This window comes from Acipenser ruthenus, chromosome 14 (assembly GCF_902713425.1).
Source record: "Acipenser ruthenus chromosome 14, fAciRut3.2 maternal haplotype, whole genome shotgun sequence".
NCBI lineage: Eukaryota > Metazoa > Chordata > Actinopteri > Acipenseriformes > Acipenseridae > Acipenser > Acipenser ruthenus.
Window position 1 is genome coordinate 28,426,244 of NC_081202.1, and position 12,830 is coordinate 28,439,073.

General features: G+C 37.7%; 1 protein-coding gene across 2 annotated transcripts in view; it reads left to right on the top strand.

Annotated features, from left to right (window-relative positions):
• LOC117419564 (alpha-1,3-mannosyl-glycoprotein 4-beta-N-acetylglucosaminyltransferase C) overlaps positions 1-12,830 on the top strand; it is a 151,859-nt gene that overhangs the window by 110,782 nt on the left and 28,247 nt on the right. The window contains exon 1 of one of the 2 annotated variants that reach the window (XM_034032427.3): positions 6,526-6,664. The exons of the other annotated variant lie outside the window; for it this stretch is intronic. The gene's annotated coding sequence lies outside the window, so the exon portion shown is untranslated. Of the gene's footprint in view, positions 1-6,525; positions 6,665-12,830 lie in introns of those variants that run through there. 2 annotated transcript variants of the gene reach the window in all.

Genomic DNA, 12,830 nt, shown 5'->3' on the forward strand with positions numbered 1-12,830 from the left:
TCAAGTGAATTTCCATGTGTGTATCACATTTTAGTATACAAGTGCTTGGTTTTCTACCATAACTACAGCCTTTGTGATGTTTCCTGCTGTGATACCATTAATTCTTTTCTGATTAAACCTGTTCCTGTTTCATCATAGAACAACGTATTCACATTATTCAAGTCAATCATTTTTAAGTAACCATTTATGTAAAAAAGACTGTGAAGACTTAAAAAACTGAATACAATTACAAAGAAGCATTGCCAGGGTTTCCGTGCAGTTTAGAAACTCAAATATTCTCCCTCCATTGTCGTGAGAATGTGATGTAGTACACACATCACGCACATTCCTCACGCTATAGGAAGTGAGCGGACAATACATGGGTCTTAAAAGGGTGGGTAAATTGCCTTCTCACACTAAAAAGCCATGCAAATTGATCAAAAAGGTTGTCTTTACATGGAAACAAGTCAGAAAGGCATACAAGACTTCAGCAGTGACGATCCCATTTGTGACATATCCTTGTGCAACCTTCTACTATAAATAAAGGCCGTACCAAGCAATTCTCTATTTACAACTGAGATCTGCAGTAGCCCTGCCAAGCTTCTTGGACAAAATAAGAAAAAAATAAGCGTACAGTACGAGGGGTTTAGTGACCTCTTCATTCACTATTTTTTTTGTCATGTGCCACCATTTATTCAACTTTTGAAATGATTGCCTTTTGACTCATAAAATAACAGTGCTTTATAGTTTAGTTGTTTCATCCTTTTATACATTTGTTATCTTCGTGTTTGGTCATTGGATAACTGATTGCTTTAAAGGTCTCCACACGCCAGACGCGATGTGATTTGTCCGGTGATAAAATGGTATTTTTCACTGTGCCACTACCTTTCACACCAGTGGCGATTGTCACTGCAAATTTCGCCTCCCCATAAAAATATAAATAAAAACAAAACAACCACCTATTGGTGTGTCTGTATGAGACAGAATGAATTAAAATGTATTCAAATTGTTTCAGGTTTTTCAGTATAGTATTACAAATAATAACTGAGTTATACGTAAAAATACACAAACGCATATCTATGGTTTAATTATGATTGATATATATATATAGTAATTAAACCATATTTTGTTTTATTTTACTGTAAAGGTTATGTATTTAAATGACACACAGATCAATGTAAAGGATCCAGGGATGATAAATAACAAAAACAAGAAAAGTATCGATGTTACAATCAAATACTAATAAAAAGCGCACAAATATATATTTGTTTTTACTGTTTGACAGGCATGCACAATGTGATAGGCGACTCTCCTCTGATTGTATCATCAGCTGGGAAAAAAACACACAGATGTTTGTCCTGTAGAATACATAATAGCTTTTCAGAATACTTATTTCAGTAAAGGTAAACAAATCACACACAGCAGCTATATCCAGTCCCTGGAAATTGACTCCCAGATGTTCTCCATCATTGCCACGTCTTTATAATTTTTGAGTCCTTCATTGTACAGCTCTGGGTATTTTGATACTGCTACCGATAGCACCAGGCTTGAGCGACCACCTATAGAGTTGAAGTAAAATCTCTTAAACCTAATTCAATGAAAACATGAATTTGTTCAAAAATAAAAATACAGGGCTTAAAGAGTAAGTATAGCATTACATGTCCATATATGTTGCTACAATTGTTTATATGTGTTTAAATAGCATATATAACATATTTTTCTTTTAATCAGTTGTAGCAACATGGGGGGACGTGTAACGCTATATTTTTCGGAACCCTGCTACTTACTCTTTAACATCAGCTTGCTGTAAGATTTACAGAACAAAGGTCCAGAAAGTTACAAAAAATGCCTGGGTGGATTAGCATCTGCTGAGAAATATATTAAACTCTTATGGACTACCGGTATACTGGATCCCCAATAACAAAATCAATCAATCAATCAATAAATAAATAATATACAGTATAACAACATCCTACTGGTGAGAACCTTGCACTGTCCCTGCGGAATTCAGATTCAGGTATTTATTATTATTATTTAGTCAAATGTGCACAAGTAGGGTATTGTAAATTTAGTAGCAGTATTTTAAAAACTGCAAAGTGCTAAACATTTTGACTCGATCATTTTAACATTAACCTAAAAGTGCTGTATTTTAACTCACAGACTACCATAAGGATCAAAATTGCTGAAGCTACGGTCATGTAGCAAAACGTGTGTGTGTGTCTATATATATATATATATAATTTATATGTACGTGTATTATAGACTGTTGGTATGTTGTTATTGTTTTGTTTTTTTTGCTTTGCTTTTTTATTTGGTGGCCAAATGAGGCAGGCTGCACTTGCTGTTCCCTTTCAATTCGAAGATGACCAACAACCAATAATACTTTTGGGATATGCCTGCCACAGGTATTTACTGAGCATTTTATGTCAGAGCCTCTGTGCTTCGGCGACCTCTGTGCCCCAGAGCCTCAGTGCCCCGGTGCTTTGGCACCCTTAGTACTTAAACGCTCCATGCATTGGTGCTTAGTCCCGGCATGTCGATATGTCAAAATTTCACCCTTGCACATCCGGCGGAGGGATGCTCCCCCCCACAGGACAAACACCTCCTCTGTGTCAGATGCCTGGGTATCCAGCACGCCTCCTCCGCCTTAGGGGACGAGACATTCTGCACGGCTTCCTCAACCATACCCTGCGTGCAGGCTCCGGCCCATTGATCTCGCAGCCACTCCTTCAAGGAGCAGTAAACGGACAATTGAGGCAGTCTAAGGATATCTCCGTACTGAAGAGCCAGATGGCTTTGGTTTTGGAGTACCTGGTCAGGCAGCAGGCTCTAACCACTGCTCCAGCCCCAGCTCTGCCTCCTGCCCGGGACCTCACCGGTGGTCGCCCCGGATGTTTCAGAGCAAGAGGTGGCAATGAGTGAGGAGGAACAGGATGCAATTTCAATCTCAGCTTCCTGGGATTGTGACTCCTTCTCACAGGAAAAGACGGAGGTCCAAGAACTGACCCAGGAGACGGGCCACAGCTGTGAGGTTACCTCAGACTGGTACTACCCCTCCCTCAAGCTCAGTTTGGGTGCTTATGGAGCAAGCCGTGGGGCCCCAGTGCAGAAGCGCTCCAGGAGGCAGTTCCAACGCTGCCCTAGGCAACCTCTAAAGCAGGCTCCACCCCAGCCTCAGCAGCCCCAGCAGGGCCTCTGAAGACTTGCAGCCTCAGACCCACCCCTTCTCACAACACCAGCTACAATACTGGCACACTTGCACCTCAAACTCTTGGGTGCTCGCCACTGTACACACCGGTTACACGCTGCAGTTCCACGCAGGCCCTCCTCCCTTTCGAGGGATCACGGTTACATCCATAAGCGACCCTCTCCAGGTTTTAGCCCTCAGGCAAGAAGTAAATACATTACTTCTCAAACAAGCCATTCATCTCGTGCCACCCACCACTCAAGAGGAGGGGTTCTACTCGAGGTATTTTCTGGTGCCAAAAAAGGTTGGTGGCCTCAACGTTCTTGAGGGAGAGGAGGTTCCAAATGGTCACACACCGTCACATCCTCCAGTCTATCCAGACGGGCGACTGGTTTACCACTATGGACTATATCTCCACTATATCTCCGCTTTGCCTTTCGGGGATCGTCTTCGAATTTTCTGTGCTGCCATTCTCCTTAGCCACCCGCACGTTCTCAAAGTGAGTGGATACCATCCTGGCCCCCTTGCGGCTGCAGGGGATCAGGGTGTTGAACTACCTAGACGACTGGTTGATCTGCTCCCAGTCGCAGGAAGGAGCAGTGACCCACACGGCGATCATGATGGAGCATCTGTTGAGACTGGATCTCACCTTAAATGATGCCAAAAGCCAATTAATACCGGTGCAAAGTATGGTTTACTTAGGTCTCTGGCTGGACTCCCTTACAATGCAAGCCTACCTGTCAGGCGACAGAGTAGCTACCATTCACAACTGTCTAACTCTGTTTCGACAGGGATCGACAGTACAATTGGTGTTGTGTCAGAAATTACTGGGTCTGATGGCTGCAGCTTCATCAGCCATCCAGCAAGGCATGGATCTCCTCAGTCAGGCGCAAGGCACTCTCTGGCACTCAGAACCGGGCAGACTCCAATTGTGGGTCTGGCCCCTGAACGGGACCTCCTCCACTAGGTCGTTGTACGCCTATAACTGGAGGTATTTTCAAAATTGGTGTATGACCAGAGGTCATGACCCCATCTATTGCCCTATAGCAATCATTTTACAGTTTTTACAAGTTTCAGTCATATCTGCATGCCATGTCCCCATTGATTCGGTGTCCCCAGGTGTTCATTTCCTGGCGACACGTATTCTGAAGGGCGCTCAGCAGTTATGTCCTCCTAGAAAGGACTTCCTCCCCGAGTGGTCTAGACGTGGTATTGGAGGCTCTCACTAAGGCCCCGTTTGAGCCTATACATTCCATAGAGTTGAAATATCTCTCCATGAAGACAGGCTCCTTTGTAGCTGTTTTTAATATATCTTATTGACCCTTTAGTCACAACACTATAGCTATTAGTATGGCACTGATGGATTGCAGAGAGCATTTAGTTAAATGTAATTTTCTTTGTCATTGTATTGTTATTCTATTGTGTTTCATTTGCTGGGTGATTTATTAGTAACTGTCTCCCGACCTCAACAGACATCTTTGTTAAGAAATTTGAACAAGAACATTTTGTTCCTCATATTTTAGAGCCTTGATAAGCTCCTTCCTTGTTCTCCTTGTCTGTACTCATGAGGGCAATTTCAAAATGTGTTGGCTATACAGGTTTAATAAATTAAACATGCCCACACATGTGTATTGAATAATAGAAGTAATTTAATGGAGACTTATTTTTTATTTGATGGACCAGTTAAATTGCAGGTATGATTTATTAACTGTGGGATAAACTGACCCCTCAAATAACATGTGGTTATTATTATTTTCTTTCTCATTTATTTTAACCTTTTGGTTTTGAATTTGAACCTTTATGGTTTGGACTGATTTTACTTTGGGTAACCATTTGTTTGTCTTGTGACTAGCTGTTGGGTCTTAAGTCCTACATGATCAATTTTAAACTTAATTATGATTCATTGGTGGCCGTTTACTATGTATTTCCATACCGTATGCGCACTCTACTAATTCATCAAAAACTATATAGTGTTATCATGCCCCATTCAAACAGCAATACATATATACTGTTTGCATTCAACTGTCAGTTGATTCCCTTTTTATAACAGAGCTCTGTCATCCCTGAAAATACCAACAAAAACATTAAAATCTACTTCTTTGACCACATATGTTTCTGGTGTCACTAGTCATTATGAGGTTTTTTTTTCAGACTGCCTTTACACTTTCAATTTCCCATGGCTTTCTGCACCATGAAACTAGTCTGTAAAACTCAATCTCATCTCATTCCAATATCAAACTGGGGCTGCCGTCGGCTCCATCTCCAGTCTACAAACCAATCTGTAACTGGATGATACACAAAGGTCACAAAACCTTCAGTTTTGTACTGCATGCAATATAGGAGTGACAGCAATGTCATGAATAATACAATGTAGTTTTGATTTTGAATTGTAACCATGTAATGCTTTAGTACTGAACGATTTTGTGGGAACTAGCATTTTCTTAGGGATTGTCAAGAAACTAAATCAACTGATGTTTTCTGTGTTGGTGTGCTTTCACCTACCCTGAGTACTGAGCTAGTAACACCATTGCAAAGTTGACTGACAAGTTTTCATAAACATGGAATACTAAAATATGTTTTGTGCCATTACAATATGGTGCAACTTGGTTTATCTTTGTCTTTCTTAAATATATAAAGTAAAGATATACAGGTCTGATATCCTTATATCATTATTACTGAACGATGTTAACAAAAAAAATATGTTATGTGTTAACGGTGAGGGGAATTATGTAAATCAAACTATCGACGACCTTATCTTCCTAGAAAAGTTTAAAGTTTTTAAACAGTGAACAGAAAGGTGTGCTTGTTAATTACAATTGTAAGTAATCCACACTGCTGAATGCATGCTTCAGTGACTCATTCCACAGAATGATCACTTTTGTTAAGCTATCTGTTATCTCCTAGATGTGAAAAAGATAATGACACAAACGCCATACATTATTAATATCTCTGGCCTTAGGTTATGCTCGGCAACTGGTTGAAGGGGACATTTATCCTGGAATAGTTTGCTTGCATGGTAATGACCTAAGCAGAAACAGAGAAATAGTTATATGATAAGTTATTCATGTAATGTGATAAAAATTGAGATATACGGTATGGAGATAATACTAATGATGATGAATTGATAATAGCAAAGAGTTAATAGTACCTGACAATATTTCCCATGCAGACTTAGGGGAATGCTTGGTTCCTTAAGAAAGCAAGTCTGCATTTTCACTCCCCTTTAACACAGCTGAAGCAGTGGTTGCTTGTTTAAATGTAAGATAAATTGTTTCTTTGAGATAGGGCAGACCAATATTAGGTTCATCAAATATTAATGATGAAAGCTTTGGGGACTGGGTGGATCCCCAGCTATATGTTCATCGCAACACAGTTACTGTAGGATTCTGGATACCAAGCTTTTCCACTGTATCTACTCCTACAAGAATGAAACAAAAACCTGTTTTATATTAGAATGTGTCTGCTAGCTCTGTACAGAACATGGAATGTCTGACTAAGGTAAGGCTGCTGATATTTCACTTGCTTTTTGCTATGCGTTTGTTCTTGTCTTCTGAATGCAATTGTATCTAATCCTGGGGGGAAATTGATTGTGAAACAAAGGAAACAAGCATGTATTCATATGAAGTCACACAGGGATAGGTTTTAATATTTACCTTCTCTGGTAGTCAGTCTGAGATCAAGTTGTTTTTTTGTTTTTGCATTTTTGTTTGGCTGTCTCTGAGAGTTAACTTTATTTTAGTTTGTGGTATGTATGGACTCTTTATTAGAATATCTATAAGCAACTGTAACAGATGCAAATATGTTACAGTTGCAAATGTTCATTAGATGTCACTAAATGCCACATTATAGTATGTTAGTAGGTACTGTATGTTAGTGTATTGTGCTGAAAAAATACTATTCCTTACAGAGAGAGAGTACAGGATATGGTTATAGGTCTGTGACTAGAACTATGCCACATTGTTCAGCAGCCCCTCAACCCATTCCAGCGTTTGTGTCAACCATAGTGTTACATTTATATGAGGAGTAATCTGGATATTGCAACTGGAATTGGATTAAGTGAGCACAATATTTGGAGTTTGAAGCCATTTGTTTAATTTTTTTGGCTTAAACTAGTTTTGGCTTTTGTATAGTGTTTTCAGCATCAATGTTATCCTTGGTTGAGGCGACCAAGATGCAGATTATGATAAGGACAAACTGAAAAGATACAGAAAGAGTTACAGAATGGAGGCCCCTGCCAGCTACAGCTGTATTTACCTGTCACAGTGCGGTAACATAAACATGTCACAGCTTTGAAATCCTTTTTTTTTTCTGACCAGCTTCAAACTGGCTGCACATACTTGTTTCTGCCACCAGATGGCAAAAGAAAGAAGAAAATGCATTAAACAAAACAGCAGGGAGTGCAGTAGACTTATGGCAAGCCAAATTATCATTTGAGATCTCAAAGTGTATGTTAAGATATCTTGAAATATTTAGAGATATCTGTAAATCATTTGCTAATATCTTTACATATATATCTGTATTTAGAGATATTTAGAGATATCTGTAAATAAACCGTTTTAAAGATACTGTGCAGTGGGTTTCCCAGTAGGTCATGCAGCGAGACTATATGAATGTAACATTAGATTGTAACTATTTATTTAGTGGTGGACTCAGATGTGGATTTTTGCCTACAAATCCACATGCAGCAATATTCGTTTGAATATTCAGATAGTTTCTCTGCATTAAAGAAAATAATATTACTCCATACCACTGTTTTCACATTGCCCTAAAGTCTTCTCTCGTTGATCAACCAATGAGCACTGACACAAAGCGAAGATTTGTAATGCAAGCCAAAATGAAATCTGATCAGAATGAAAGCTCAGCCAATCAACATTCAGTGATTATTCGGTGCCAATTTAAGGTGAAGGTTTATTAAGAGAGGTTGCTGGGGGGCTGTATGCAGCCACAGTGGGTGTACTTGAGAAACGTTGATTTAAGTTGAGTCAATGTTAAGGGAATACGATGGACATTACACATACAGTAGCAAACATCTATTTGAGGAAAACTATCGATTTAATGATTGTTTTCAGCAAAACCAACAAAGTAGAGCACTATATCATTGCACTAGTGCTGTTCTAGAGCAAAAGGATCAGGACCTTTTTATCTGTTAGTCAGTTCATAAACTTTTTAAAGCCTGATTTTAATCAAAAACAAACAGATAGTATTTGAAACTGTTCATGGCAAACAAGACATTTTTACTGACATGCCTTTAAAAGTTCTCTGTAAAATGTATCTTAGCTTACATGGAATAATAGTACTACTACGACTACAACAATTAATTAATAATAATCATAATAATAATCATAATAATAATCATAATAATAATAATAATACAGTGAAACCCACTTAATGTCATGCTCTGCATATTATCACCAAATTTAAAAATGTCCCAGACAGAATGTAATAGTAGTCAATGGGGGAAAAAAGCTCCTGATAGTATCACTTCAGTTATTATATTCTGCTTGATATCAATCAAATTTTTCAGCTATTTAACTGATTTGCACCCCTTTTAATATAATTTCAAACTGCGTGCATGATCGCGTTTCTTGTCATGCAGCAACTGCTATGCTGGCTGTGCAGCATCTGGTCTTACTTCAGTGTTTAGTTTCAAATTAAATTGGTGAAGTGTTGCAAAGGAAAAGATTTGTACATATTTCTTAGCAGACGCCCTTATCCAGGGCGACTTACAATTGTTACAAGATATCACATTATACATTATTTTTTTTACATACAATTGCCCATTTATACAGTTGGGTTTTTACTGGAGTAACCTAGGTAAAGTACCTTGCTCAAGGGTACAACAGCAGTGTCCCCCACTGGGGATTGAACCCACAACCCTCCGGTCAAGAGTCCAGTGCCCTAACCACTACTCCACACTGCTGCCACAAAGCCTGAAATAATTACTCTATCAGACCAATGAGAATTTCACTTCTGGAAATGACCGGTGTATTGGTGAATACGTTGCTGTTTTAGAACATTTATTTTCTTATATTTGAACATTTATTTGTATGTTGTTGATTAAGATCACGATTTGTAAAATTGAACATTTAACTTTCTGTGCATTGGTCTACATCTACTGTGCTGTATTTTGTTGGATTTAGTTTAATTTCCTGTTTGATCAAATTAAAACATGTAGTATTTAATTTTAGATGATGGCTTTCTGTGGTGACCTGATCTTCAGTGTGTGACACCTGCTGGTGAAACATTGTATTTCAGTAGTAGTCTGTGACAAACCAGCTTCCAGACGGATAGCACCCTCTAGTGTGCAGAAGCTGTAGGACAGGTTAACTAAACTGCACATTGCATTGACCTCGATTTTATTGTGGAGCATAACACGCCATACTTTACCATTTGTATAGCTGGCCATGGCTACCACTGTACTTATAGAAGGTAAAATGTTTTTACACACTATATTTGGGTGTTTATTTTAAATAATTTGAGTGTTGCATAATTAACAAATATGACATTCTATAAAAAATATGAATTACACTTGTCTTGATCGTAGACACATTCTTGGTTTTGGTGTAATAGGAAATGAACACTTAAAGAAACATCAAATTAGAAACCAAACGTGAGTCTTTACTTATGCGTGCGTTTAATAAATGATAGTTTTACCACTGGCTTTAATTTATTCGTGGTTCATTTGCATCTTAATTAACTCTTAAACATTATTCATGATCACATCATGTGTAACTTATTGTAAAGCACCATATGTTAATTTCTTTTAAAAAGTGCCTTCTCATGATGGATTAGGGTTAAAAAAAGGGTTGGGGATTCATTCATGATTTACAACTTAAGGTCCACACTGAAACAGCACATGTAATTCATGTTTGCATTAAGATATTCCACATCACCATAACAGCACAAGTGTTAGTTAACCTGAATAAAAGGTCTAAAAACGTACATTATAATGCAAATACAAAACCTAATATTTCATGGAGCAGATTTGTATATGGCAAGAAATAATAAATATTCTAAATATAATGCTTTTTTAAAATACTATTAAAGACGTAGAGTGTTGTATTGCTGATCATTTTTTGATATTTGCACTGTATTTTTTTAAATAGAAGCAATGCCAGGCTATGGGAAATTAATTGGATACACCTACCTTATAGTGCTGAATTTGTAAATATAAAGAAACATTAGAAAGGCTGTCAGGGTCCTTAACCCAGTGTAGTAGGTTGTGAACCTCAGATTCAGGCTTACAAGCTGCCTGCCATGCCTTTGTAAAGCAGGCAGACACACAGACAGCTGCATCTATCTGTTACTCAACTCAGTCATCTACTGGAAAGAAAGCACTACTGTACATACTGTACTCCCAAGTCTTCATCAAAGATTGTGCTGAGTGCAACCACTTATCCACATCTCATGGACACAGTGCAGGAGCATAAAAACAGTTTCATGCAATTTTAATCAATGATGAATCAATAGCTCAGGGTTTTCACCCAATGGACAGGATTGTAAAAAAAAGCACAAAAAAAGCTGTAAAGGAACCTCTTCATTCTTTACACAGCACAGAATGCAGTAACTGATATTTTCGCCGATTCACAGACCAATACATTAGCTAATCAGACTCAATTGTCTTTATATTCCTCAACTCAGTCACATGCCTGACTTACAGTGATTACGAGGAAAAGAAATAGTGTGTTTAATGCTACGTCATGTAAAGTATAGTTTACTTGATCAGGATTATCATCTGAAATGCCACCTTGGTTTCTATTGCAGCTCAGCCCGTCGCTAGTTTTAAAATTAAATCAACTGAAGCAAAAGGGGGCGATGTAACTTAATAAATAATGGATTTACATTGGCAGTTTGAGATTCTAACTTCAGTAGAAAATTCACTGACCCAGTCTGCTAAACTTTTATGGGCAAATTGAACTGCATTTTGTCCTACTAATTCAGTGAAATTTGTTACTATCCATGTAAACATCAAAAGGAATACGCTATAAAGCAATTCCTTGCAGCAGCTTCAGTTGTATTTATTTATTTCATTTAAAGGTACTGTACAGTATAGTTTTGCACAATGGTTGTTTCCAATGAGAGAGAGCAGAAGTGATGTTTATTTGGGGAATTTGGCATTGAGTTCAATATTCCTACTTTGCTGTGACAATGATATGACCAAAGAGTGACCTTCACTTGTTTTAAGCATAAACCTACCTCAGTGATGCTAAAATAGAGCAGTGTAAAGGAAATTGTTCACTTATTTCCCATTCAAATCTAAAATAATGTCTGATACATTTCAAAAAATAAATAAATAGAGTTAAAGACTGGAGTAACCACTTTGAAAATACGCCCCATCAGAAACAATATACTGTTTTTGGTGTATACGTGTAAAGTAGTTTATGCACTCTGTGTTAGGATATGATGGCACAGGTGCTATAGTCACTGTAATTCCAGTTCACAATGTGTAGCCATGACCAGGAACATCTGAATTAATCCAATGCTGAGGCCCCGGTATGAGTTTGGCAGTCGATCCAACAATGTGCCTTCTGTTCGTTTTGAGCTGTCCCATGCAAGTACTGATCATTATGAAACATGGGTTTGTTTGCTGCGCTCTGCTCAGATCAGAATCCAAGATGCAATATCAGCTGGTGATAAATTCAGGATAATACTCTGCAAGGGTTGGAAGCACAAAACACCTTCTGTATGTCAAAATACCAACACGAAAGCTACAAATCCAATGACAATATATCCATCCTAAAGATAAGATATAGGTGGTTGATTCTTATGTAAGGGCCAAAATAGCAATAACTGGATTTAAGATAATATAGCAATTTGTGGGCAAAAATCCTTTAAGAATCGTTGTATGACACATGCCAAACTAGCTATTACTCTAGGTAATATGTTGCAACATTTACAAAAGAGGATCAGCGAGTGATCAAGTGTGTGGGAAACTACTTATTTTTTATTTGAAATATAATGAGATATGCCTGGACGGAGAGCCATAGTATTATAAAGTTGGGTCACTATTTTAAATTTAGAACACTGTAAGCTCACAATAAATCGCTTGGAGACGTAATGAACTTGCTGATATGAATACGGTGGGTCTGCTCAATTCATCTATGCAGTGGCACATTTAAATAAAAAGTCACTAAAAACTTTTAGTGACTACTATTGAAGTCACTAAAAGAAGGGGACTTTAAAAAAAACAAGCATCTTTATCAGTGTGTGAGGGTCATTTAAATGTAATAGATTGTGGCCTAATTGAATATTTAAACATTTCGATCACTGTTTAGATGAAGTGAATAGTATAAGTAAAATATAAAATATATCACTGAATTGATAGTGTTAATTATTCCAAGAAGGACCAGAAATTATTACTCAGCATTTTATTTAATGCTGATCACGAAACTGTTGGTAATAGATTAAATATAAGTATGCAAGAAAAACGGGCATAAACGAATTGTAGATTGATGCCAGCTGAGGAGCAGAATATGAAAGTATTTATTTCATTCATGATGCATGGCATCATTACAGAAAAGCACTGGGAAAAAAGAACACAAATGCATTGAGAATGTGGTCACATCAGTCATGTAATATCAATCTTCAATTTTAGTTAGAGATTTGGCACTTGCTTTTCAGTTTTTATTCATCAAAGTCGGGGCATATAAAATACTAAAAAGAA